This window comes from Ixodes scapularis, unplaced genomic scaffold (assembly GCF_016920785.2).
Source record: "Ixodes scapularis isolate PalLabHiFi unplaced genomic scaffold, ASM1692078v2 PGA_scaffold8__174_contigs__length_109621045, whole genome shotgun sequence".
Classification (NCBI taxonomy): domain Eukaryota; kingdom Metazoa; phylum Arthropoda; class Arachnida; order Ixodida; family Ixodidae; genus Ixodes; species Ixodes scapularis.
The window spans coordinates 38,842,893-38,870,467 of NW_024609883.1; positions in this window are offsets into that span (position 1 = coordinate 38,842,893).

Consider the following 27,575-nt stretch of genomic DNA (forward strand, 5'->3'; position numbering starts at 1 on the left):
GCAGTCACATACACAGCTGTGGACACCAGTGAATGCGACGTAGTTGTGACGCGGCCCCTACTCTCGTCAAGCTTCGGGGTGTTTGCCGCTTGGGGCGGGTCGGGGATCTACCAACGATGACGTCATGCGCAGGCCTTGTCTTCTAGGCGGTATTGCTATAGGTCTCATCCAGCCGAGTAGCGCTGCCCACCTACCGGCGGATTTCGCCTTTGAGCAGTTGTATACCCCATCGACGGAATAACATCATTGCAGGGTTTCATTTTTCTAAGTACTGGCTCTTGGCAACGTAGGCTACCAGGAACGTCGGTGTGGCCGCGGCTTTCCAAGATTAGTCGAAGTGGGATTCATTCTGCGTTTATAAACGTAAACAAGAAAAATGGTTCGCACAGAAAGAATAAAACACTGAAATGGATCAAGGACCAACGCTCACAGCTCTTTTACGGTTCTTTTTGTTTTATTTAAAAATCATGAGTGTTTGTTTTTCGTCCAGATCAGTGTTTCATTGTTTCAGTGTGAACTCTAGTTTATTTACCTCGCTCTGTTACTTGTAAAGAAAAGTAATATCAGGTTATGTATATTGACAGGGTTGTTTAAGGAACACGATGACTCCAAGCTTTTCTAGTAAACACCCGAAATTGTCACCGTCAATGCGAACACGCACCATCGAATTCGTCGCCCATAGCTGATAAACCTGAGCTTGACGTCAAGAGTGGGAAGAGTAAAAGAACTACAGTGCACGCGCCTGCACAATACGAACCCTCGCACGAGCCTCTTGCTTTGGCCTGGCATGGCCGCTTGTGAGGTCATGGGACGGAAAGCTTATTAATTCCAGAACCTCTAAAACCGCATTTCGAAAATTGCAGGCTTCTCTGTTCCTCGTCCTACTTAGTCGGAGCACCTCTAGGCAGGTGCGTCAAAGCGTCAAAACAGAGGGACGGCGAAGGGGGCAATATACCCCCTCCCCCCCCCCCCCCGCTAAGTGGAATGGAAGGGGGGGGGGGGGGCGAGAGGCATAAAGCGGTAAGGGCGGGGGGGGGGGGGGGGGCGATGTCTTCAACCTCCATACCATACATTTTAGAAAGGTACAATAAAATATTTGGGGAAAGGAATGTCCCACTTCTTTCGCACCCTCTCCCAAACATTTTATACGGCACGTCTTGACCACTAATTGTTTGTGTGCGCGTGCATGCGTGCGTGCGTGCGTGCGTGCGTGCGTGCGTGCGTGCGTGCGTGTCCGTGTTTTAGTTTTACCCTTTTTTATTTTCCTATCCCCGGTGCTTTTCTTGCCAATCCCCGTGAACCCATCATGGTTCAAACAATACCGCCGTCACAGAGCCGTGTATTGGGAGAGTTTTGTCAATAGGCGGAGCAAAGGCCGCCGCCAGCGCCGAATAGTCCCCCCACGCTTAGCGCGTAAACTAAATTTCTGACAAAGCGTCGACCACTCAGGAGACCGCGACGTCACAATATTGCAAACGACATTTAAAGCGTGAAAAAGAAGCGTTCAATCTCGGCCTCCCTACTTCATCTCACAAATTTCTGCAGTGAAGACAAAGGCACAGGCGCGTGAGCCTAGCTCAGCAAACTACTTTTGTTTGTACGAGAGCTCGTGCATAGGAGGCACTTTCAAAAGCCACGCGCTCGTGCCCATGCTCTGGGCCGGCTTGCTAGAACAGCGTCCTGAGACTGGCAGAAGGAAAACGGTGCAAACGGTGGGGCGCGCGGGCGTCTTGAGACGCGGAGTCCCGCTCGGCTCGGGCGCTGGCTTTGGCAGTGCTTTCTTTCTTCGTCTCAGCTCAGACGCTGTTTCTAGCAAGTCGGCCCTGGATTGGAGCGCACATTCGTTTATTCTACACTTGAATATTGGCGTGACGAAAACCTCACATGTACAAAGTTTTCAGTCGCCGAGAGCTAAACCTTTTCACTCTAGCAACGCTAAAACGGCTCAAATTAGTCGTGTCACATATTTAGAGCACACGACCACCTCTAGGGGCTGTTTCGCGACCTGTGATTGGCCCCGAGGTGCTTGTCTGTTTAAACCAATGTATGGCCAATCTCTCTCAATAAACGGCTCTGCGCCGTCACTACCCGCACCGCCTCCTGGTAACCCAGGTAACGTTGTTGGGAGTGGCGGAAGATGAGCTTTTAAACCGGGTACACCGCTCGCAGCTCCACAACGTCACAAAGTTCAATCTTCGCCTCGATTCCGAAGCAAATATCTTGGCCTCAAACAACTCATTCCTAAAGTTGTGAAGCGCTACTTTGTGTTCACCGATAACTTCCGCAAATGACAATCTTGCAACGAGAAAGTTCAGAGTATTCACAGACCGCATATTGACAATCCCAACAGCATTAAATCCAACGCAGCGTAAGAATGTAGAAACAAGCGGGCATGACATCAGCAGAGCAGCCGTTCAACCGGCTGGCGCCGCGCTGTGGCTCGGGGGCCCACTGATGAAGCTCGCTGCGACTTTGTGTGTCTCAATCTCACTTGAATTTAATCACCGAGAAAGTTTGGGTGATTGACATCTCGTCCCGCGTGACGCCGTGTTCGCTTGAGTCGAATCAGCACGCTCCCCCAACTTCGGCCCCAACTTGGTGCCTGACGAGTTTAGCGACCCAGACAGGAATTTGTGTGCGCAATTATTTGTTCAAAGAAGATAGTTTAATCGTGAACTAAACAATGATAATCGAAGGGCGTCCGTAAATGCCGCACATTTTTTTAACACCCTAGCTTCCCTCTGCTAGAGTAAAGAATAACTACGATTGCTTTAGTGGCGTTTCTATTGCCGGCGCCAATTCACCACCTCTCACTGTCGTGAAAATGGGGAAAAAACTCGCAGAATACAATGCTTGCCAATTTCTTGGTTTTGATATTTTCCTCTCTGACCGAGGTGGTAGTGAAGCTCATAGGGCCCCAGTGCGTCTTGCAGAACAGGTTGCGTCGGCTACCACAGACAGCAACAAACAAGAAAACCAGTACCTGGTTCAGTGACTAAATATTTTAAACAAACGCTTTTAAATATTTTGTTATCATTAGTATCCTTGGTTTCGTCAATAAACCGAAAAGAACCAAGAAGCTTATGCGTCTACAAATATTCACCTTAGTAAACCGAAAACTTCTGTTTGGAATAAAAACCGAAAAAAAAACACCGAATTTCAAAATAATAGAAACTGAAAAGTCCAAACCCTAGCTATATTGTCAATGTCCTGTTTCGACGCGGTGCTGTTTTGTCGCGGTGCTGTTTTGACGCCGTGTTTTTTTTACGCGAGCTGTTTTGACGCGTGCTGTTCTGACCGTGCTGTCTTGTCGCGTGCTGTTTTGTCGTGAGCTGTTCTGTCACGGTGACTTTGCACCTATCATAAAGTAACAGTGCCACCGAAAGAAGACTCACCAAATATTAAAAAAAGCTCATTATTATTTAAGGTAAGTATCTTTCATTCAGTCATTTGGGCCCTGCTAGGTCTCATTTCAACCTGATAGGAAGAGCTGGTTGCCAAGGATATAGCAGTCTGAATAAAACCCACTTCGTATATGTAGAAAGCTTATTTCCGACATATTAAAGGAAGAGATGGAAGCGTGGAAGTTAAAAGCAAATATCATTTAGACTCTCCACACACTTCTGTGTCCCTACGGTTTGGGCATAACGACGTTCCTGACAATGACAAGAAAGGCAGCGACGAAGACACACGAGTAGAATCGAGGGAAACGGCTGTAGTAGTGGGTGAGCCTCAGTAAATGAAACTTACCAACAGCTGCGGTCACTACGGCAGACTGCCCCGAGAGAAAAAGCTAAGCTCGGACCTCGTTGAAGCGTCTCCTAGAATGCATAGGGATGGCACTAGTGGTACGTGGGCCTCGGACAATTACGATACGGTATTGGACTGCAAAACTAAGGGGCAGCTGCTGTTGCTAGAGCAGTCTGTCCTGGGCATGTTCCTGTAATGTGGGTATTGCCCTGGTGGTGTGCTGTTCAAGTTTGCTAGGGTTGTCTTAGGGGCTTCAGCAAGCCAACTAAAACAATTATATGGAGCTGCAGTTTGTAAAGGAGGCAATAAAATCCCCCGTCGGTGCCTCGAATTTGTATTGTAAAACAGATGTAGAGTGCCTAACTGATAAAAAAAAATGACCTGTGAGATTTTCAACATACCATTTGCATTTCCAGCTGCCCTGCAGCGGTGCTACTATCTTTATTGAAGGTAACCAAAAAAGTTTGGGCGAGCATATTTTTAACCTTTTTTACCCTCTTTTTTTGTGCATGATATGTGTTTCGAATTCGTCAATACTGAAGTGGTTCTGTACTATCTTGAGGAGATCGGATAAAGTAAGCATTCCAAATGCCTGTACAAAAAGTATGCTCTGCAAAAACTGCTGGCGCGACCATAGGATTGATTTCAAATATGTTAATAGCTTCCGTTTTGCTTTCAACAAGACTGCGAATGAAGGAGACCCAATATACGCCAGAAGAGCGGACGCACTTAATTAGAAACGGGGTGTAGATACAACATGCTCGCGTCCTCAGCAGCGACAGGGTTGCAAGCTACGAACTTTGTGCGAATCAAAGTATGGTATGCGAGCACATACGCAACACTTGACGAGCTAGTGTACTCCACACGCAACCGTAAGTGGGAGCGTGCGAACCAGCAAGCAAGAGCGGGAACAGGAGGTTTTGAACAACATTTACTTCCACAGCACGGGCGTCCGTGCACGCAGAGACGGCAGTGTTGCGCTGGCTATTACATAGCTCGCGGTTACTGTTGAATCGAGCTCATAACTCGCTCTAAACAGCTTTTTTTTTTCATACTGCACTTAACTCCCATAAAATTGAGCCTCCCGTCTGGTTGAAATCTTTTCTACCGATTTGGTGAAGCAAGATCTTCCTTCGAGGAATACTTTTCGCTCGAGAAAGAACTCTTAAAAGCCGTCCGGCCGGCTTATCCACAGCGCAGCAGCCCTTCAGCTTAGGCGTAGCAACAGCTTAAAAAAGTAATGGTGGCAGGAAGTCCAAAACCGAAAGCAAGATTTTATGTGGTTGATTGGCCAATAGTGCGCGCGGAGGCTTGTTCAAAAGGTGGCGCCACTTTTTTTCATGATAGAGGGGCTTGAGGCGCCTCGCGGAGGATGCAACTGGCGGCAATGAGCCGATATAGTCGTCACTTGGTAAGGCGTAACGTGACCACTTGACGTGCCACATAATCACGTGGTACGACGTGATTGTGTGGAACCACGTCACAACAAAGGTACGACACGCGGTAGCACATGAAGTACTACACCTACAGTGTTAACGAGCAGACGTGTCTCGGCGTCGGGGACCTTCCGTTCTTATTTGGTCGGTTGCCAACGCCAACTTTCGGAGTTGTTCTTTGACTACCGGCGTGATTTCGTATCAAACGCGTGCGCGCTGCTCGCCTGAGGCGTTGCTGGTCGTTTGTAGATTTCTAAACAGTACCAATGTATAATGAGTTGTTATTAATTTAGCAGGTTCATATACGCAAGACGAGCTTGATGGCCACTTTCAGTTATACTATGGTGGGACCAACTTTGAATGTACTATATATTTATATAGCTGGGAGATCAGGAACTTGGTTTGCCCCTCAATTAGAATGGATTAGAAAGTTCTTGTTCTTATATTTTTAGAGTGGCTTCGAAGCTGCCAAACGCATTAATCAGTAAATGGGTGCCTGGTGTTTCGATGAGTTAGATCGGTCGTAATCACCCCTCATAGGGCAGGTTCATTAAGAGGAATATTTTTTTGCCGGCAACAGAGGCAAGTTCTGCTGGAGCAGCATTGTAGTGTTACATAATTCGCTATTAAAATGACGGGAAAACAACCCAGAGATCACGGACTCCTGAAAAGAACAAACACGACACCATTGCCCTGTCGTGTCTGTTCTTTTTTATAGAGTGTGTTTTTTTAGTTGTTTTCCCCATCATGTATCACGTCTTCCCACTGGCTGATTTCACCACTTTATTATCACCATTAAGTAAATTGTAGCGTGGTTAACGTAGGGGCACTCGAGAACACGTAATATAAAATATTTCGCTTGTGGGCTTGATTCTTCGGGATTATTAAGATGGCACGATATTTCGCAATGTGTTGAGGGTTTATTTTCTACCATCAAAAAAGAACTGCGTCTCACATTTATATCCCTTTTTCTAAGCAACACAAATTCATTTATTCTTCAGTACGTGAATGGATACACCTGAGAACAAGAACATTAGCGAAAAGTTACTCGCGTTTTTTGTTTCTTCAATCAAGCAGTATTTTTGGAATGTCAGTGAAAGCTCGTTTTGTTTGTCTGTTTATAAAGTATATTTTGCCAATTTATGCTTGAAAAATTTACAGTTATTCCACACTGAATAAGTGAGGAACATCCACAGTCGACCACTCAGCAGGCAAAGCTCACTGATAGAACGCACATAACAACCTACTCAGAAAGCACGTTCAGAGACTTCTTTCGTTTGTAGATTTTTTCACCAACCCTTAAACGTTACTCTGTAATGAAAGCATTATTTATGACACAGCAATCCCCCTCCCATCCTCGCTGCTTTTACGGCGACTAGGAAAATGATGAGGCAGTCAAAGTAATCCTCTATGCTCGGTATCGCGTGATATCGAAAATGTAGGCAACGAAGAACCGCGGAAATGCGTGTGACGGCAACAGCAGTACCGTCTTCACATCAGAAACCGCCGCCTCCCCCCCCCCCCCCCCTCCCCTCCCCCCATCAACCCCACCACCCCACCGCATTCCGAGGAGTCGCTTAGTTACGTGCTCTGGCGGCGCGAGGATGGGAGGGAAGGGAGGGGGGGGGGGGGGGGGGGAGTCGCCAAATAAACTACTTCACCAGGGTATGATCCCGCGCGGCCGTGTCCTGTCTAATGCAAATCAGGTGTGTCCTGTATCCCCCCTTTTAAATATTTGGGGCGGGAGCCCTTGGGCTCGGGAAAAAGCCCATCTCTCTCTCTCTCCCCCGTTCAGCCCGCGAAACACCTACGCAGAACACAAAGACACTGCAGTGAAAAAAGGGAGAACATCTCAATTTATAGCGCTCGTTGGGGGCCCGATAAAACATGGCCAAGCGGGTTTTTCGACGCATATATAAGATAGGTTTAAGATAAGTTTATTTGATGAGAGAAAAAAAAAAAAACGTTCATACAATCTTGCTCTCTTACGCGTAGGTACGCTTTTATGCGCCGCATATCTGTAGAGACATTTTCATCATGTAGACACAAATCCTTAAAGGTCAGGTTAGCTTTCCCAGAGACCCTTGAAACGACTTTGATCCTTCTGCGTTTTCACGGAAAACATTGGGACATATCCTGCAGGCATCTCAAACAACTATGACAGGTCTCTTACATTGTTTAGGTATTCTTAAAGGGTACGTCAGGCCCCTTAGAAAACTGATGGATATCTCGAAGCCCTCAGATATCTTCAAAGGGTACGTCAAAACATTGCAGATATGCTGGTGAGCCGCATACACGGATTTTCAATAGGGATAATGCAGTTCCTAAGAAATGACAAGTCCAGAAAATATCTACCGTGTTTCCGCCCCGCTGTGATTGATGGATTGAGCTGTCTTCTGCCGCGGCTTGTTATGACAAGCCGCGGAATCTTTCTTACAACCTTGACGTCGAAAAAAAATGTACGTTTCTCTTACAACCTTGGTGTCGGAAAACATTTCTCTGAAGTAAAACAATAATAGCCACTTTTGTAGCCGCTGACATTCTCTTTTTTTGACCTTTACCTGAAGCATGTTTTGTTTATTGCTCAGAACAATCAAAAATGCAATAACGCTGAACGATAATCTGCGTTGAATTTTATATTAGCTTTAAATCGGTAAAGGTTACGCAATGACGCATCTGTGTTAGGTAAGCCAGTAAGATTATTTTTAAGGCAACTATTTTGACAAGGTTTGATATTTTTGTGGCAACTCTTTTTAACGAGATCTGAAAGTCTACGTCGCATTTCAACAGCGTCGTGTCTCAGTTCTGGTGAAGTATAAAAATGTATCAAGTTCGGGGTAGTGCGTGAAATCGGTATTCAAGGAGCATTTGAGAAGACACGATTCACTAGCCTCCCAACGATGCGCGCTCTAAGCTTTGGTGTCGTCATGCTTTCACAAGGGTAAGGTGTTCAAGCCATATTTAATTTAATACTGTAGTCTGGGGTTCCAGAAACCTAATCTTTCGTCTCTTGTTTAAATTACCCTAAAATATATATATATGCATTAGACTCAGTCTCCTCTATGTTTCACATAATTGCTCTGAGCATGCTTCGCAGGCAATATCAGCCTGTAAAAATCTTGTTTTGAGTGCATACATTGTCATAGTAATTTTTTTTCTCTCGATCCTCAACTGCACTGTTATGTCATTGGTTTGATAAAATAAAAGAGAAACATGTATGATGGTAGCTTCACCCTCTAATGTATGTAGTTGCGTAATCTCTTATAATGCAAGATTGGCTCGAGTTTCAATGACCGGTATTATTTGGAAGGGTGTCATATTTATTTTATGGGGGCATAAAACTAGACGTAACGCGCTTGAACCCATTCAATACAAAGACAGCTCTTGGTACGCCAGCGTAACCCAAGAGGTGGCTCTTTGTGTCTGAAGGACACACTGAAAGCCCACCAGCGCGACCCGAGTCTGCGCTGGTTTTCTTCAACTTATTAAAGAAGCGTTTTAATAATTATAGTACTGAGATAATTTCAAGCTATTTTTACATTCATGATCTCCACAAGTATAAGACGAACTGCGCCCCCTTCCCACGAAATGATGTTACCCGCTGCGAAATCGCAAACAAAGAAACTCTTTATTTGTTGATTTGCTGCCGCGTGTGGTGGTTGTAGGAACAACGGTGTCACGTCTATGGGTTTACACGGAAGGCAAAGAAACCATTACGCCTAAGCGGGTACACATGCCATGAAACCCGTGGCGAACCGAATTTTCTCTTGATCTCTCGCCTCAACCTTGGGCAACGGCAACAGTAGTACCGTCTTCACATCAGAAATCGCCGCCCGCCCCCCCCCCCCCCCCCCCCCCCCCCGCCCTCCTTCCTTGAAAAGTCAACAACAGCGAAGGAAGCACTTGGTGCCCTCAACAAAGAACCCACCAGGAGACCATGCAGAACTACGAGTTACGTCTCTAAAAGACTATGGGAAACTTGAAGGTGCTTTGACTTTTGCTTTATTTTATTATGTTAATAAACACCGGGACGTACATGGTAGATGTCTTTTTTTTCTTCATCGTTCTACGGAGCACGACCAAAGAGTAACGGCATTTTTTTTTCATTTTCGTGTTATTCTAGATATGAAAAGCCCTTTATTACTTTTCAACATAGTCACCACCTCGCTCGACACATGTGCGCCAACGCTTCACCAATGCATAGATGCGCAAAAAATATCTCATGGCAGACTCCGGGGCCAGGAATACACCACCGCTTTCTGTTCATCACTTAGATCAAACCTCTTCCTCCCAAAAGACCCCAGGAGGGGTCCGAATAGGTAAACAATTACTCGGACCGTGATCTGGCAAGTATGGCGGGTGCGGAAAACACTCGAACCGCAGTCCTTTGATTTTTTCCGCTGTCGTACGAGCCGTGAAGGGACGGGCATTGTCGGGTTGCAGCAACACCCCCGAGGTGAGCAGTCCGCGACGCTTTGAACTGATTTGAGGCTTCAAGTGGTTTTCTCAAGCAGGTTGCAGTAAGATGCACTGTTTTCAGTGAGTTTGGCAGAAAGTGTTAAGCTGTTACACCTTTATGGTCCCAAAGAAGCCGAGAGCACTAGCTTGCGCACCGTTGGCGCTGTTTTGAATTCTTTGGTCTCGTGACGTTGTATGTCGCCACTCCTTGCTTGCTCGCTTTGTCTCTCGCTGGGCGTAGTGTACCCAGCATTCCTCACCGGTGACAGTGCGTCGAAGGAAATAGTTTTTCTTGGCTTCGTAGCGTCGCAGTAACGACTCACAAGCCGCTCCTTAAGGTCCGGCGTGAGTGGTTTCGGTACCCACCTGGCGAAAATCTTGTGGTAATGCAGAATATCATGAATGATATCGTGTGTCGAGCCGTGATTAATATTCAGTTCTTCAGCAATTTTATCGATGGTGACACGCCGGTTCCGGTGTATGAGCCATTCCACGGCACAGATTTTGTCGGGCGTCGTCGAAGTGGGAGCTCGGCCGGAGCAAGTTGCTGTCCGCCAAACTGGACGCTCCACTTCGAAACTTTTTGTGCCACTCGCGCACCTGACGAGTGATACACAGGCGTCTCCGTACTGCCTTCCGCCTCCTGAGATGAATATCCGCAGGTTTTTGTCCTCTGCGCCTAAAAATCAGATAACCGAAGGCCGCTCCTCCCGGGTGCACGCTAACAAGAGAGTGGCCATTTTGAAAGTGCTTTGGTCACGTAACATTTACCAGGAAGTCGCCAGCCCGGTGTGCACAGCTCCCTCTTTCTGTAGGACAAACCACATTTGCAATGCCGTATTTTATCACTAGATTTTATTTTCTCATGGCTAAATTGCGGTTACTTTTGAATCTGCTTTGTATGAATGACAAAGTAATTCCCTCTGCGCATTCACCAAAGTCCGAAAATCGTTGCACCGCCCCTTGAAAAAAGAGCTCAAGCTTTGTAAGAAATGTTTTTTGAAAAGAAATTAGCCGTTTACAAATCTCTGTAATGCGAAATTCGAGCGCAGCCCTTAGAGAGGAGGAGGGCAGGTGTCAGGTTCGTCCGGGGTGGTGAGAGGAAGGATCAGGAGATTGAGTCAAATGCTTGAAGAAAAACAAATATATATATATATATATATATTCAAGTCAGGAAGTAAAAAAAAAAAAAAAAAAAGGCAACGTTAGAAAGGCACAAGAAACGAAACCATTCGACCGTCCAAGCACGTTCGGTAGGCAGTTTAGTCACCCCTGGGGTCGTAGCCCGGGCCGCTGGTGCCCTTGATGGTTCGCCCCCTTGATCGTTCGTGAAGTAGAGCGTACCGCGATGTCGGGAGGGGGCTGGTTATCTCGGGTACGGGTGCCTTGATCCCGGGACGGAGCCGGTTGCGCTGCTGGTCACCGTGCTGAAGCCGGTTACGTTGAAGTTCCGCTTCCCTGCAGCCTGGACAGAGCCAGGCTCGTTGATTCTCAGCGCGTTGGGGCCGGGACGGAGCCGGGTAGCGCACCACACTGACGCCGGGACGGAGCCGGGCAGCGCACCGTTCGAGCAGCCAACCGTCGCGGCTCTTGGTCCAGCTTCGAATCCCTTCGCACCCGCGATATCGCTCTTCTTTTTCTTCCCTTCTCTTCCTTCCTTTTCTTTTTCCAAATCATGACATCACCCCACAAACACGAGATGTTTGTAAGAAACTTCTATCTTGTCCGTTTCTTCTCTTCCAGGTGCCGTCACAACATCGCTGATCGCAACCGAGAGATACGAGCTTTCGTCACGACACTTTCACAACACCCGCCACGAACGATAACGCCATCACTCAACCGTTGCCGAAATATCACACCATTTCACACTTTTACCAAAAAAAAAAAAAAAAAAGGTTTACAAACGAAGAATCTCTGATTCGTTCTTCAATCATACACTAAAGCACCTCGTCGTAGGTCGAACTTATTCTTATTCAGGAAAAATTTATCCGATAAGCGTACAACCATTAAACACACACACAAAAAAAGACAAAAAAACCAAAGACCTTATAAGAACCTACGACACCGACCAGCTGCCAAGGTTGGTACCTGTTAGAACCTAAGTCGATACTGACTCTGGTTCCTCGATACCGCTGAAGTATATACGGATTTGTGGCACGCACCTCTCAATCAGCCCCGGTCAGTGAACCATCTCCCTCTTGAAAGGCACCCTAGAGCAGGCTCAAAAAGTCTGCGCCCACGTTATCCCTACCTTTAATATACTCTACGTTGAAACTGTGATCTTGCAACGCCATGCTCCATCTCATTACCCGACTATCCGTGAGTCTTGCCTTGTTGAGAAATTCCAGCGGCTGATGGTCAGTCTGGACGCGAAATGTCCTCCCATACAAAAGAGCCTAAACCGGCCAACTGCCCAAACCAGCGCTATACATTCCTTTTCCACGGTGGCGAAGTTCTTTTCAGAGTTAGTCAGTTTCCGACTGGCATATGCTACTGGGTGCAGCATCCCTTCCTTCTCCTGCAGTAACACTGCCCCCAAACTTGCTTCTGACGCATCAGTGCGTAAGACAAATTCCTTCTCAGGATTTGGTGACAGCAAAATCGGTGGCTCGTCCAAACGTCTTTTTAACTTTGTGAAAGCCTCCTCTTGCCTCGGGCCCCACTTGACACCATTAGGTGCTCCCTTTCTAGTCAGGTTTACCAACGGCGCTGCAACTTCTGCGTAGTTTGGCACAAACTGCCTGTAGAATCCTGTTAGTCCGAGAAACGAACGAACTTGGCGTTTCGTTTGCGGTCGTGGTGCATCTCGGACCCTTTCGATGATTTGTGCATCCGGAGTTATATTACCCATTCCAATTTCATGTCCAAGGAAACTAATTTCTTCGAACCCTATCTGACATTTCTTGGGTTTTACTGTGATGTTCGCTGCTCGTAGACGTTCAAAAATCGTCCTGAGCGTCTCTATATGGTCCTCCCATGAACTTGTTGCCACTAGGATATCATCAATGTAGTGATGCGCGTCTCGCACCCCATCTAGGAGCTTACGCATCAGCTTTGTAAACGTAGCGGAGGCGGTCTTCAGACCGAACGGCATAAACTTGAACTGATAATGCCCGCTCGTCGACGAAAAAGCCGTCTTTTCCTTGGCGTGGTCATCCATCGGAATCTGCCAGTAGCCTTTGGCTACGTCAAGTTTTGAGAAGAAACGCTTTTGTCCCGCCTTGACCAACGTCATGTCGATTCTTGGTATTGGCTCTGCGTCAGGATGTATGACGTCATTCAGCCGTCTGTAATCGATACAAAATCTATCGACCCGTCTTTCTTCTTCACAATGACCACTGGGGCATTGTACGATGACGTACACTTCTCTATTACGTCCAACTTGAGCATCTCTGTGATTTCGTTCTCGACTACATCTTGAACAGCCAAAGGTAGTGGATACTGTCTCACATGTATCGGTTGTGGAGTGGTGAGCTGAAGGTCACATGTCATGAGGTTTGTCCTACCAGGAAGGTCAGAAAAGATATCGCTGAAGTCCTTTATTAACTCGCGTGCCTCGCAAGACTTGTCTCTTTCTAACTTCCCGTTTATGACGACATCCTGCCACCCTTGTTGCTTTGTCAAACTCAGCATTGGAATATGACCTTCTTCTTCAGTGTCGTGTCTGGAGTGTGGAGACTTTGGATCAAGAAATGGAATTAATTATAATTAATTCCATTTCTTGATCCAAAGTCAGTTTAGGTGTTTGCATTAGAGAGAGGGTTTGCGATGGTCGATGCCTGATTCATTTTTGCATTTGGTCGTGATCGTCTGCTATTCTACTAAAATTCAAAAAGTAATGTGTTAATATTACAAAACGATTGTCACAACAATATGTAAAGAGTATAAATATACTTTTTATTTCATTCCATGTAAGGAAAAGTATGATCTCTTTTAGTTCAGTTTTACTACTTTCTCAGACGTTTGACCTGCTGCCTTGCCTGTAGGATTTCGCTCAATCAATGTATCCACAGCTGCTAGTCTTTTTTTTTTTGCTTGTTTTATTTTATTTTTTTTAAAAGCTACAACTGCAGTTTTTATTAGTCCTAAATAGGCGTCTCTTGTTATTGAAAGGAATCGCAGCAAGAGCGTTATTTGAAAACAGATAAAATTGTAAACGCTGGGGAAAGGATGCTTGTTTCGGCTCCGCTTGTGTGAAAGCCATACTGATGCTGTTAGCTTGGTTTCCTTTTAATGAACATTACGAAATGATTGCATTAGCGCGTTAACTTGCGTTGATTTTTTTTTCTTCTTCCCGGTGTTTCGATTGAACAGGTGGGACTAACAGTAAAAGCGTGTAAGGCGCAGCAGTGCAAGTGGATAATTTCCAAAAAAGGATCACAGTTTAAAAATAAGACACGCGCAAAATACAAAAAAAAAAAAAGAAGTCCCCAGCGCGATTTGAACCCGGAATTTTCACGCCGCGACGACAAGTACCAGCGCTTTAACCTCTCGACCACAACAGAAGGCGCGAGGCGCGGCGCCGGCGGAGGTATATAAAAATACCGCTACCGCTTTTATCTCGTGTAGTTTTTTTCTTTATTTTGGCTCCTATTTCCCCTCCTGGCCGTAACTTTACCTGCCGCTCCTACAGTATAAAGGGGCGGTCAATTAGATTGCAGTTGAAAGTCCCTCCAATCAGTTTCTGCGAGCGAAATTAGGCTTTTGTGCTTGAAGCGATGCGGATCTCTCCGCCATTAGGCAGGGACGCTAGGTACTTCCTTGTCCCCATGGAGCTGGTCACGTGACGTAAAAATCCCTCCTGGCCGCGGCCGCGTCTGCAGCCGCAAGATGAGCAAACCGGCCCTGGTGTCCTGACATGATGCTGTCATGTGCGAGAGCGACAACGGCGGCCCTGAACTTTTTCGGGAGCACCAGCTGTCCTGTCTTTCGCCCAGAAGAGTATTCCGCCGTCCCGTACAGAAGATTGTTCTTCATGAAGAACTGGAACTTGGTCCTACACTTGTGCCTTCTTGTGATCGTTCCAATATCGTCGAAGCACCGAGTTAGAGTTCCGTCTGCTCTCTGTTCTCTAGCGAGTTCTTCCGCTGTGGGATTAATTATCGCCACTTGAGGTACACTCAGAGGCGTCTCACTCTTCGCCTCATTTCGTGCGGCGCCTGTTTCCCGGGCTGCAGCGACCTCTGCTGGTTCCACCTGATGTAACAAGCCCCTTTTGTTGTCACTGGAATCGGTATTTTTGCTGGCATATGCCTCCTTACCAGTACGCCGATTCACCTTTACCTTATCATTCAATCTCTGACCCGCCAACTCATCTACTTCTACCCAAGCTGGGTTCGGGTCATTAGCGTCTCGTATTCCCGGTATATTTCCCAGCACCAGGTCATATAGTGGATTGCTGACGCACTTTGCCAACACCTTCCCTGTGTAGTAAGGCGTTTGCACAAAGATCTCCGCCTCAGGTAAATACCGGACCGTTCGATCCAACAGAAACACTGGATTCGACTTGCCAGTTAGCTTCTCTTGAGGAATCAGCTCCTCGCGAACTACAACGGTATTACATCCGGTGTCTCTTAATACCGATATCTTATGGTCCCCGAGACGACCTTCCACGACGGGCATGTTCTCTACTAAGAACTTCGGGGCCCTCCCTATGGCAGCGTTAATAACTGGAATCTTATCGCCATTACTCAAGGTGACGCAACAGTCATCTGACTTGTCGCAGTTGCCTGGAGACATCGTCCAGAGGCATGAAGCTTGGTGTCTATCGTTCGGCTTTTCTCTACACGCGTCAGACTTGTGACCACTGCGACCACAGTTCCAAGACAGAAAGAAACCTTCATCCTTGTGCACTACTCCTGCAGTTTTCTGCTCTGTGCCCATACTTTCCACACAAGAAGCAGCGGATGCCTTTTTGAACCTCATCTTTTCTGCGATTCCCCTCGCTTATGGCACTTTGCTTATTTCCGATCTCGTCTCCTCTTTGTTTACTTGTGCTAGGTTGTCCCTGAGCCTCCAAAAACAGGTCAGCCTTAGCTGCCACGTCATCAAAACCTTGACAGTCCCACTCTCTTAGAAATATTTCCAGCTTGCTTGAGCAAGTCAGCAAGAACTGCTCCACCAAGACATTGTCTCGCAATGCTTCAAAAGTCTTATCAATCCCTGCTATCTCAATCCACCTATCAAAGTACCTTGCCAATCGGGCCGCAAACTGTCTTCTTGTCTCGCCGTCTTCCGGCTTGGATTCTCGAAACCTGTCGCGGTATCCCTCTTTGGTATAACGAAACCGCTGGAAGAGTGCTAGCTTCACCTTGGCATAGTCCAACGCATCTGCCGGTGTCATCCGACCGACAACAGTGAGTGCCTCTCCGGTTAAGCAAAGCCCCAAATTAGTGGCCCACTTTTGCTGAGGCCATCCTAAGCCTGTTGCAGTGCGCTCAAAGCGCTGCAAGTATGCGTCTAGGTCGTCTCGACGCTCATTAAATTGCGGGATGAGCTTATGTGGGCTCCCAAAGCTCCTGGAGCCTGGTGGTTCCTCACGCGCGCCTTCCACATCGTCTGAACTGTTACGTGTATTATCGCGCGCTGCTATTCGTAATTGAAGCACCTCCTTGTCCAGTTTCGCGCACTCAGCCGCTAAAGTTCTGTCAGCTGCCTCCCGTTCTAACCTCGAGTGCTCGCGCTCCTCAGCCCTTTCTGCTCTTATCCGGACTTTCTCCTCATCCACCCACTTCCTCAAATCTGCCCCGGAATAGCCTAATTCTTTCGCTACCGCGAATAACTTGTCAGTTTCCATCGTTGAAATACCACCCAAATCTTCCTCACCCTTCTCACCCTCCAGAAAAAGATGTGACTATGATGTAATGGGCCAGCTATCCTGGCAGGCTCGCCAAATCGTCAGGTTCGTCCGGGGTGGTGAGAGGAAGGATCAGGAGATTGAGTCAAATGCTTGAAGAAAAACAAATATATATATATTCAAGTCAGGAAGTAAAAATAAAAAAAGGCAACGTTAGAAAGGCACAAGAAACGAAACCATTCGACCGTCCAAGCACGTTCGGTAGGCAGTTTAGTCACCCCTGGGGTCGTAGCCCGGGCCGCTGGTGCCCTTGATGGTTCGCCCCCTTGATCGTTCGTGAAGTAGAGCGTACCGCGATGTCGGGAGGGGGCTGGTTATCTCGGGTACGGGTGCCTTGATCCCGGGACGGAGCCGGTTGCGCTGCTGGTCACCGTGCTGAAGCCGGTTACGTTGAAGTTCCGCTTCCCTGCAGCCTGGACAGAGCCAGGCTCGTTGATTCTCAGCGCGTTGGGGCCGGGACGGAGCCGGGTAGCGCACCACACTGACGCCGGGACGGAGCCGGGCAGCGCACCGTTCGAGCAGCCAACCGTCGCGGCTCTTGGTCCAACTTCGAATCCCTTCGCACCCGCGATACCGCTCTTCTTTTTCTTCCCTTCTCTTCCTTCCTTTTCTTTTTCCAAATCATGACAGCAGGGTACGGAGGGGAAGGTATGCCCTCGTCCTGCTGCCTTGTCCTCAACGTCCCTTCCCCTCTCCGTCTCCCTCCTCTTCTGCTCCTCGTCCTCCCCTCCTTTCCTTCTCCTCCTCTTCCTCTCCCCTTCACCTCCTCCTTTCTTCCTCCACCTTCTCTCCCCTTCTCCTCCTCCCCTCCCCCTCCTCCGTACCTTCCCCTCCTCCTCCGCCGTATATGACGACAATTTTCCCGCTAAATCAAGCGAAGAAACTGTATATGTTCATAGGTGACGTCGCACCAAGTTATTTGAGACCATTTTATCCGCTAAATTTAGCGGGGTATCTGGATTGGTGTTGAGGCCACGTGACGTCAATTTTTCTGCTTAATTTAACAGGAAATTGAATTGCTTTTGAGGTCACTTGACGTAAATTTTCCCGCTAAATTTGGAATGGTTACACCGACGGCGACGCTGCGAACCATAGAAACGAGCCCCTAAGAGCTACGCTTTAAAAACACACTGATTCGATGGTTAGGTACACAGCTTTATTGAGTTAGCATTTCTTACAACTTGCGATTGGTACCCAATCAGGACGTTTATCGCCAGCCTATTTTGGAACTAGCCGTGCCAATTTATTTTGGCTGGTAATCCCCCTAATCTATATTATAAGCAACGTAGTGGTAAATTGACGCTCCTTAAAAGTGTCCTGTGTCGGTCGCCGTTTCCGACGGTATATTTAGTATTCCGCGTTTTCAGATTTTTCGCCAAACTAGAAGGGTGTTTTTCGGAGTTTACGTTTTGCAGGAAATTTTAAATTTATTGGAGTTTTTTTTTTATTCCCTGTTTTCCGAAATTTTCAGCGTAAATTTGCTGAGTTTTTATACAAAAATATATTTCTGGTGCAAACGTGCGCTAAATTAAAGAGAACGAGATTGAATCAATTAGTATTTCTTGGGTTTTATATGGCGTTGGTGCCATTGCCATTGGCAATACTAAATTTTCAAACGACAAATGTTTTAAACTAGTGGTGCCTTTATAAACGTCGAAACGTTAAAATACTTAAAGACCCTAGGGGTAGTCGCTAGAAGCTCGCATTCATCTCATCCTAACCATCTACATTCCCCGCGTCTGCGTTGGATGGAATGGTAAAGGGGAAAATATAGAAGCGTCCACTCTGCGCCCCCTTTTGCACCTTCAATGAAATCTTCATGATTCACGGCAATCGCTGTTCCAAAAATCCCAACACCTCCTTCTTCTCAGAAGCGCAAATGGAAAGGCGCAAATTGGAATGCGGAAGCGTGACTTTTGTCGTAACCCAGAAGATCTGTTGACGTGATAAACGTTTGGCTAAATAAACGGTAAGATTCCTTTTGCCAATATTCAGAGAAAAAAAAAAAAGTAGGGTGACATTTTGTTAAGTCCATTGACCCTGTCCGATGTCCAAACCTAATTCTAAAATACTTTTTTAATGGTAAATCAAAATTCGGAGTTTTTCTCACAAATCCGAATTTATGAAAATTTTACAGGCTGATAATTTTCGGAGTATTTTAGATTTAATCGGACACAGGGAGTCCTAGGTATGCTATACCGAGTGTCTATGTAAAGCTTATAAACATTCATTAAATATGGTGTTTGCGAAAAAAATCTTTTTTGCTTAACTAAATATTGGACACGGCAGCGGACGAGCGGAATATAAAAAAATACAACTTAGCAAAATGTTTTACTTTATGTTTGCTATAAATCAAATTTGAACTCGTAGAAATAAACATGCTGATCTTAATATGAACACGCTGACTTTGAATCAAAAAACCCCAATGAGTCATGCTTGGTCAACTAGAAGCACGTGCGCAGCGTGGGGTAGCGCTAAAATAGATGTCCCGCTCGTACAGCAGGTGGAAAGCCAGCAATGTGCAATGTTAATAAGAATTCAGTTCGTGTATTCACAGCGCCAGCCTAACGCCTACTTCACAACTGGTAAATTAAGCGCACCACTGCCTTCTTATGTACTCCAAGTCGTCCTAAAATTGAAGGATTTCAGTGATGCTCATCAACTTCATAATTAGACCCATATCCTTTTTTACTAATAAAGATTTATTCAGTAAAGTGAAGGTTATTCTGTCTATTTTTAATGCTTTTTGAATTTCCTGAAAACTGCCGTGACTGGCAGTTTGTTTCTCAAAAAGGTTTCTCTATTTTTACAAATTTGTTAACCTTCCTAGAAAGGTCTGCGTCCGATTTACTTATCTATTTATACAGATACCACTGTGCTGTTAGGCATTAGGAAAGGGAACATAAATTGCGTACACTCAATGAAAATATTCAACATTCATGACCGCACACGAAGGCAAACGCACGAAAAAGTGGCCCACTTAAAACGTGGTACAAGGATTCCTTACACATAAAGAACATATTCAAAATGCATGCGCACACAAAAGGAAAAAAAATAGGAAGAATATATTTCTATGCCTAAAAACACCTATCTGATCTCGTACATAAGCAACATCGTCAGAAACCGAGATTAGCTCTTCAGAAAATGAATTCCGCTCCCTAATTGTTCGGACAAAAAATATGAATAACAAGTCAGTACGATAACGAAACTGCAATTTCTTCGAGTGATCACATGTTGCAGATTCATGATCCGGCTCTAATATATACGCAATGAAACGCACGCCTGGCGGCAGTTGCAAAGTAACCAGAAAAAAAAAAGAAAGATGATGTTGATTTCATGCAACGAGCGAAGTACTCTTCAATATTTTTGCCGTGTATCTGAAAATAATAAAATTCGATTCCATCTTTTGTGGTCTCACTCAGAACTAAGTTTACGATGGTACTGCAGTGGCACATCATTCAATATCACTAAACAAGTTTGACTCAAGTGTGGATTTCGTAAAGGATATAATAGTTTAGCACATGATATGGAGTGGACCAGGTACATAAATGGCAGAGCAGAAATGTGTCAAAAATAAACCCAAGAAAGGACAAATCGCTACTTAGAGATACAGTTAAATCCATTTATAACAAACAGCCGGAAACGCTGAAATCGGTTCGGCATAGCGAGTAGTTCGATATAGCAAAACCCATTTACATCGAACTTCCATGATGCGTTCGCTTCCCTTCGTGGCATCCACGAAGAGAAGCGAAGTTGCCCACGATGGGAATCGTTTCCCTTCGTAAGCAACTGCTTAAAAATAAAAAAAGTTTTTTTTGTACGTGCGTGCAGAGTGCTTTTTTTTTTTTCTTCTCTTCTTAACTTGAGCTTTGGGAATTGCGCGTTTTTGGAAGCCTTCCTGGAGGAAATCGTCGATATAGGCAATATGTTGTTCGTTATCAAAAGTACATTTACAGGCCTTTTTATTTAAATTATCTGTAAGCTCGATATCTACAAAAATTCGCTGTGCGTGGGTTCGTTCTAAACGAGTTTTACTGTACTTCATTGCATGAGCAATATCCAACGTCATAGCAACTTTAAACGTGTCGAGAAAGAATTCCAACCTTATTTTGTAATAAATGAGTTTTGACCAATTGAGTATCAGTATTGTAATACTTTTAGCATTTTTTAAATAAATGTTTTCTATATAGCGAAAGACAGTATGATATATTTTATTTAAAAATGTTAGTGTTGTAAATTACTTTGATTACTCGATAGTTTAATTGAAAAAAGGTATTCACATCACTGCAACACTATTATCAGGCAGTTAAACAATAAGAAACAAGCGATAAATACAAAAGTATGAACGTTACGCAGGAGAACTAGGCCACGAAAACTCACAGGTAATATTACGGGGAAACCGATTCTGACAATATAACAGCATAACCAGGTACTCGATCGACCTGAAAACAATAGTTAAATTATGTAAAGAATAAAGAAATACGCCAACCAAAAAGTCGAAAAATTGTCCCAACGTTTCGAAACAGTTCGTTTCTTCCTCAGGGGCGACTAAACGGGATAATAGCTTCTTTTTCTTTCTTTGAACTGGCTATCTCTTCTTCTTCATTGTCGATTGCTGGTTGTCTTCGTTTCGCCTGCGCCGTCTTGATTGTATCTCGTAACCCATAAACATATAAACTGGGTAAGGTGCCTAGAGACCTATTGATGTTATTTGCGGTGTTTTGAATATGCCAGGATTCTATCAGCTGTCTTCTGCGTAGGTTCGTCTCAGTACCCAGAATGCTTGCATCTTCAAATCCGATACGGTGGTCATTAACTTCACAGTGCTCCGCCAGAGCACTGCGTTCGCGGTCGAAGTTGCGTACGTCATTTTTGTGTTGACGGAGCCGTTCTTGGAAGTTTTTAGTTTCTCCAATGTAGGAGGCGGGGCACTGGGTGCAGGGTATTTGGTAAATTACACCCTGGGCCCTTTCCTTGGGTGGACGACTTTTTGGCCGAGGTAGAAGTCGTCCACCCAAGGAAAGGGCCCAGGGTGTAATTTACCAAATACCCTGCACCCAGTGCCCCGCCTCCTACATTGGAGAAACTAAAAACTTCCAAGAACGGCTCCGTCAACACAAAAATGACGTACGCAACTTCGACCGCGAACGCGGTGCTCTGGCGGAGCACTGTGAAGTTAATGACCACCGTATCGGATTTGAAGATGCAAGCATTCTGGGTACTGAGACGAACCTACGCAGAAGACAGCTGATAGAATCCTGGCATATTCAAAACACCGCAAATAACATCAATAGGTCTCTAGGCACCTTACCCAGTTTATATGTTCATGGGTTACGAGATACAATCAAGACGGCGCAGGCGAAACGAAGACAACCAGCAATCGACAATGAAGAAGAAGAGATAGCCAGTTCAAAGAAAGAAAAAGAAGCTATTATCCCGTTTAGTCGCCCCTGAGGAAGAAACGAACTGTTTCGAAACGTTGGGACAATTTTTCGACTTTTTGGTTGGCGTATTTCTTTATTCTTTACATTTAAATTCACCCAACCAGGCAGGTATCTGCCGAACATGTTTACCTTCAATAGTTAAATTATGGTTAGCATTGCTATTATATTTATAGTCCTATTTTCACTTTGTTTCTTTTAGGGTAAAGGGGGAAGGGGATCGATTTCTAAATGCAAGTTTCCGATACAGTTCTTTCCAACCCATTTTTTAGCCTGGTTTCAGTTAGGCGGTGAACATACACCCTAAAAAACCCTTTCCTAAAGAGGACAATTTATAGAAGCAATTCACTTTTTAGTATGTTTTACTGGGAAACAAGCTCATTTTCGTGGGGCAGAATGCATTTTCTCCACCAGTATACCTAGCGGTGAATGTATCCAACCCACTCTGAATATTGAATTTAGTTTCTCAACATAAAACGCTGTAATTTTCCTTTGAGAACCATCTAGGCAATTATTTGATAAAATGTCGAAGATAGGTAGCATCTTCGAGGAAAGCTGCGAACGCAACACAAAACAATTCCAGATCCTATTCTGGATTTCTCTTTTGCCTTAACTGAGAAATTGGAGAAGACAATCGTTTCCACTTCGGTCTTGTTCGCTGCTTTGCAACCGAAATGCGCTGTTGCAAGAGTGAGACAAGACAGTAGCACCACGGTGCGGCTCCTAGTAGAGGCATTTCGCATTGAACCCGACCAGACTGCAGAACACATACCTTGTGTAGACGCAAACCTCGTTTTTGTTTCACAAATCCTGCATACCGTGTGCGTCCGTTGGTGATGCAAAGAAATCGTGACGACGTTGAAGCCCATCGCTCAAAAACTCGAAGGACTCTTTTTCCGGAGATGCAACGGGAGACAGTGGGCTATAATATACTCTTTTAATGAGCCATCTTCAGACTGTCCCCGCGAAGCGGCCCAAACAGAGGAGGGCCGGGAGGGTTAACACGCACCCCTGCGTTATACACTCTTAGAAAAAGGGGTATCGATAGTCCTCCCTAAGTGAGGAACCGTCTTGTAAATTATGTTCCTTTAGAAAGGGAGAAACTTTCGTTGCTGAAGCAGGGAAGCAAATACTTCCTCGGTCATCTGCATCTCATTATCGCGGCACCTACACCTACGACAACTGCAACGGAAGTCATTTCCGGTGGAAACATCGGTGAAATCCTCAACTTAGCGGCTAAATTTTAAACTTTGACCAATGCCCTCTCTCTCGTTTTACGCCGCCGAACCTGCTGAACTTCCCGGATGTCTGGAGAGGGCGCTGCGGTCGAACGAAATGGCGCCACCCTGAGAGCTCTAAATGGAATGGTCTATATCGGGCGATCGGCGTCCTGTCGAACGGCGCTCATCTTACGCGTAACTCACGCCGTCTCGACCGCTACCCACAGTGTTAGTCACCGCTCAACAAAAGCAAGAAATAGCCCGTCGATGATCCATCATTTTATTTTGTTGCTTATGCCGTGTGTCTTGCGGAGCATTGTTCAGCAGCGACGAAACAAACGAGCGAAAAATAGCTCCTTTGGCTGTTGACCCCCTTCGGCCTATACGGGACCTAACACCCTACTCGCCGACGCCAGGTGACGCTGCACCCAGACACGAAATTTATTTATATGTTTACTTATCGATAAATTGTGTGCAAGTCGCTAACACTGCGTCATCCGCGGGCACCCGCAAAAACAAACACATTTCATGTTTTATTCTGCCGAAACGTTTTTGATAATCCGCAAATCGCCACAGGAGATTGGCGTTTAGATCCGGTTAGATAAAGAAAAAATAACGCATTTGCCCGGCTTTCGGATCGGGTTTGGTAAGACACCCTGAAAGATAATAGTTATCGGTAGATTCGCGATGCTTCAGTGCTCCGTTGCTAAACTTTATGATTAAGGCGAAAGTCTTGCATGTCTCATCGTTCAGTCCACCTTCAAAGTCCTTGAGCGAAAACAAGTCGGTGACGCGAAAAGCGAAAAGTGTAAAACATCTCCGCGACACGAAAGGCACCAGTGAAACAGCGCCAAAAATGCGACGTCAGAGAGCGCGCTGTATTCTGTGGTTCGCGATCACGTCATAGGGTAGTACAGTAAATGTAAAGAAAGCCAATTCGCGGCCCAGATAGTACGTTTAATGCCCTCCGCTAATTGGCGCTTTTCTGTAATTTGGTTAAAATTAGTTACAACTCTTTCCTTGAAAACCATTCATTTCTGAAATTGTTATGCTTTAAAATTGTCTAAAGTACTTAAAGCGACTAAATAGTTATAATTTAATACGTCACCAAAATCACGTGAGGAATGGCGCCTGCCACGTCCTGCCGTGTGCCTGCTTGCCTGCACGCCGCGGCCTCAGCATCATTCTGCATGGCCTCTGCTCGTGTCGTTTGTCCGTGCCGTGCGTGCCGTCCGTTTGTGCTTTCTGCTGCAGCGTGTTGGCCGGCTTTGCATCAAACAAGGTGACGCATGACTGCCCGCGTGTTCGCATGCTCAGTGTGAGTTTGTGGAGTCGAGCGGCTTGACCTTCTCGCGCTGTTGTTCCGTCGGGCTGTCGGGCTGCAATCGTGTGTGCACCTTGATTTTCGATGAGATTTCTTTGAAAACGAACTTGACTTATGACTCTGCGAACGACATTGTCGGCAGATTCACAGAACGCGGTGTTGAACGGTGTTTTCAGATAGATCCTTGGTTGTTGTGTTGCGCTCTCTGGAATTTCCAGGAGGTGGGTTCAGCCTCTTGCATACACTGTTGTGCTCACTTCAACACCGTTTTCTGTTATCCGCAGTTTCCTCATTTCTCTCATTGCAAGCGCTGCAGATTGGCTTCACAGTAAAGGCTTTGGTTTGTGATCAGGGGGCTTTAAACGTAAGCTTGGCTAACCAACTTTGTGTGTCTGTGAATAAGCCGTGTTTTTTTTTAAGGTTGATAACAAATATGTTTACTTTATCTTTGATGTTCCGCACCTTATTAAAACGACCAAGAATAATCTCCAAGCACAAAAATTCCGCATCGGAAATGAGGTCATTGAGTGGTCCCATATTGTTGAACTTTATCGTTCTACCCATGAGATGAGGTTGCGATTGCCTCCGAAAATTACTGAGAGACACATTTTTCAAAACCCTTTAAATAACATTAAATTAAAACGTGCCGCACAGGTAATGAGTGCCTCAGTCTGTCTTGCAATGAAATCCTATTCATTGTTTATGCCATGGAGCTTCCTGAGGCAGCCATGGCTACAGCCTATTTCTGCGATAGAATGGAAAGCGTTTTAAATAGCTCACAAGTCAAGAAGACAGGGCAGAAGTTGCATCATGCCAGTCTGAAAGGAGAATCTGAGGTACTCGATTTCCTTCAGCTGCAACTCGGATGGATTTCAGCATGAAAGTTCTAATGTAGGATGCAGCCACAAACCATCATAGGGTGACAAGTTACCATAAAGAGTGTCATCACGCTCTGGGAGGAGCTTTCAAACAGCCATGACTTTAAGTTCTTACTTACATGACGCCTGAAGCAAGACCCACTTGAGAACATTTTTGGAGCTATATGAGAAATGCTGGTCTGCAATACAAACCCAAAAGTGTGTCAGTTCACCTCAAGGCTGAAACAGATAGGGATAAAGGAACTGTTCAAATTGTCGAACAATGGAAACATAGTGGATGACAAGCTGACCTCTTGAAGGAGTTGCCAATATTTTTGCATCATGAAAGTTCAATTGTAGACAATGTGGAAGGTCTTTCAATTGGTGACTTCCCGCCACTCGAGGATATTTCTGAGCTGACATCAGACATCAGGTCTAACGTATTTGATGATTCGTCCACTTGTTACGTCAGGGACTATTTGATCAAGCATTCATTTGAACTAACAACCCACAGCTGTGGTTGTTCTCAGTCGCTGATGGAAGAGTCTAACAGCTTGGCCAGGCCTCACCAGTACTTACTTGTGCTTAAGGCATATCACGTGGCTGGAAAGCTCTTCGGGAATCTAATATACCATCCCAAGATGCCTTTAATTTCATTTAGCAACTAGAAAATCGCTTTCTTGCCGTAATGGAGAGCGTGGTGCATGTTTGAGGAGTGTGTGCTGTCTTGTACCGCATACTTCCAGGTCATTGTAGTTATGGCATTGCTCAGAGTACCATAAATGGTTCTTAAACATGTTTTCCAAAATACGATTTTGTTGGCATGTTCGATTTCTTCACCGGAAACTGGACAAAGTTTGGCTACACTTTTCAGTTGCTGTAAAGCAACTAGACAAGTTTAACTGTTAATAGTGTATTAACGGAGGTAATGGCCGGATCAGAAACAGAAAGTGCGTATTAATTGAGCGGTGCAGCTTGCACTCGAAATATTCTTTTCCCTTATTTCCAGGAAATGTGTATCACGACCCTGTTAGAAAAGCATTTATCCACTTTCTGTAGAATATCTATGGAAAATAGTGTATAGATGCTATAGATATTAGAAAGAAAATGTATCCACTTTTGTATCCACTGTCTATAGTTTTTTATCCGCTTTTTTGAGCCATACTTTCTTTCTGATCAAATGCATTTCGAGGAATGTTTAGGAACGTTGAATATTGTCAGATTCCGAATAGAGTTCTCAGTGTTTGGTATTGGCTCGTCCACAGTGTGTTTCAAGCTATGCCAATTCGTATGTTTTATAATAGCCGGAAATGGGTAACTCGTACTCTTTGCTGTGTGCTTTGCACTCTTGTTATACTCTTATGACTGGTAATGATAGTGATGTCTTATTTATTTCTGGACTTACTTCCCGAGCCCGCGTCGGCGTGAAAGCAAATGGACCATTCAGCATGTTCCCTGTGGAAAATTTTTGTTAACTTGGTTCCGCTAAAACTTTATTAGGTAGTGTACGATATGCCGAATTCCTTCATAATCATTTATTTTTGTGAGTATTAGTAACTGTTTCTTATATAACATACAGAGCGTCTGAAGTAAATCATGTATATACTAATGTGGTCCAATAAAATATTTTCGAACCATTTACTGTTGTTGACCCCTAAATGCTCCACCAGTCAGGAATCAATGTGGAGGTTGTGTAACTCCGATGTTTTACAATAGGAAAAACAAACAAACAAGATATACCTATCTGTTTTGTGAAGTAGAGATTCTGTTTTACACATTTTGCACGGATTACATCGTAAAAATTTAAATAAAACTGCATCAACATAAAAAAAAGCAAAAAAAAAACAAAAAACAGCGGCCCTGGGAGCCGAAGAGCTCTCGAGAGCGCAGCGAGGAGCGAAGCAAGAAGGAAAGATGGGGAGAAAGAGAAGGAGAAGAGTACCAGAAAACCGGAACAAAAACGCCCCAACCGAAACCGAAACTAATTTGACCGGAACCGGAACTAGACTCTGTTTAATGCCGCCCGCTAGGAGCGTTGGCTGTGACTCGTCTATCTGGGCCGCTGGGGATTATGGGCGTGTCCGCTCTTTACATGGTGTATATTACTCTATGATCACGTTTCGATCGGTGCTGGGCTTTCATCTTCAAATCGTATTAAGGATAACATAAAAGACCCTGCGAATTTTTTTCTTTTTTTTTCAGTGTATCTTTCCTCCAATGCGGCCCACGTTGC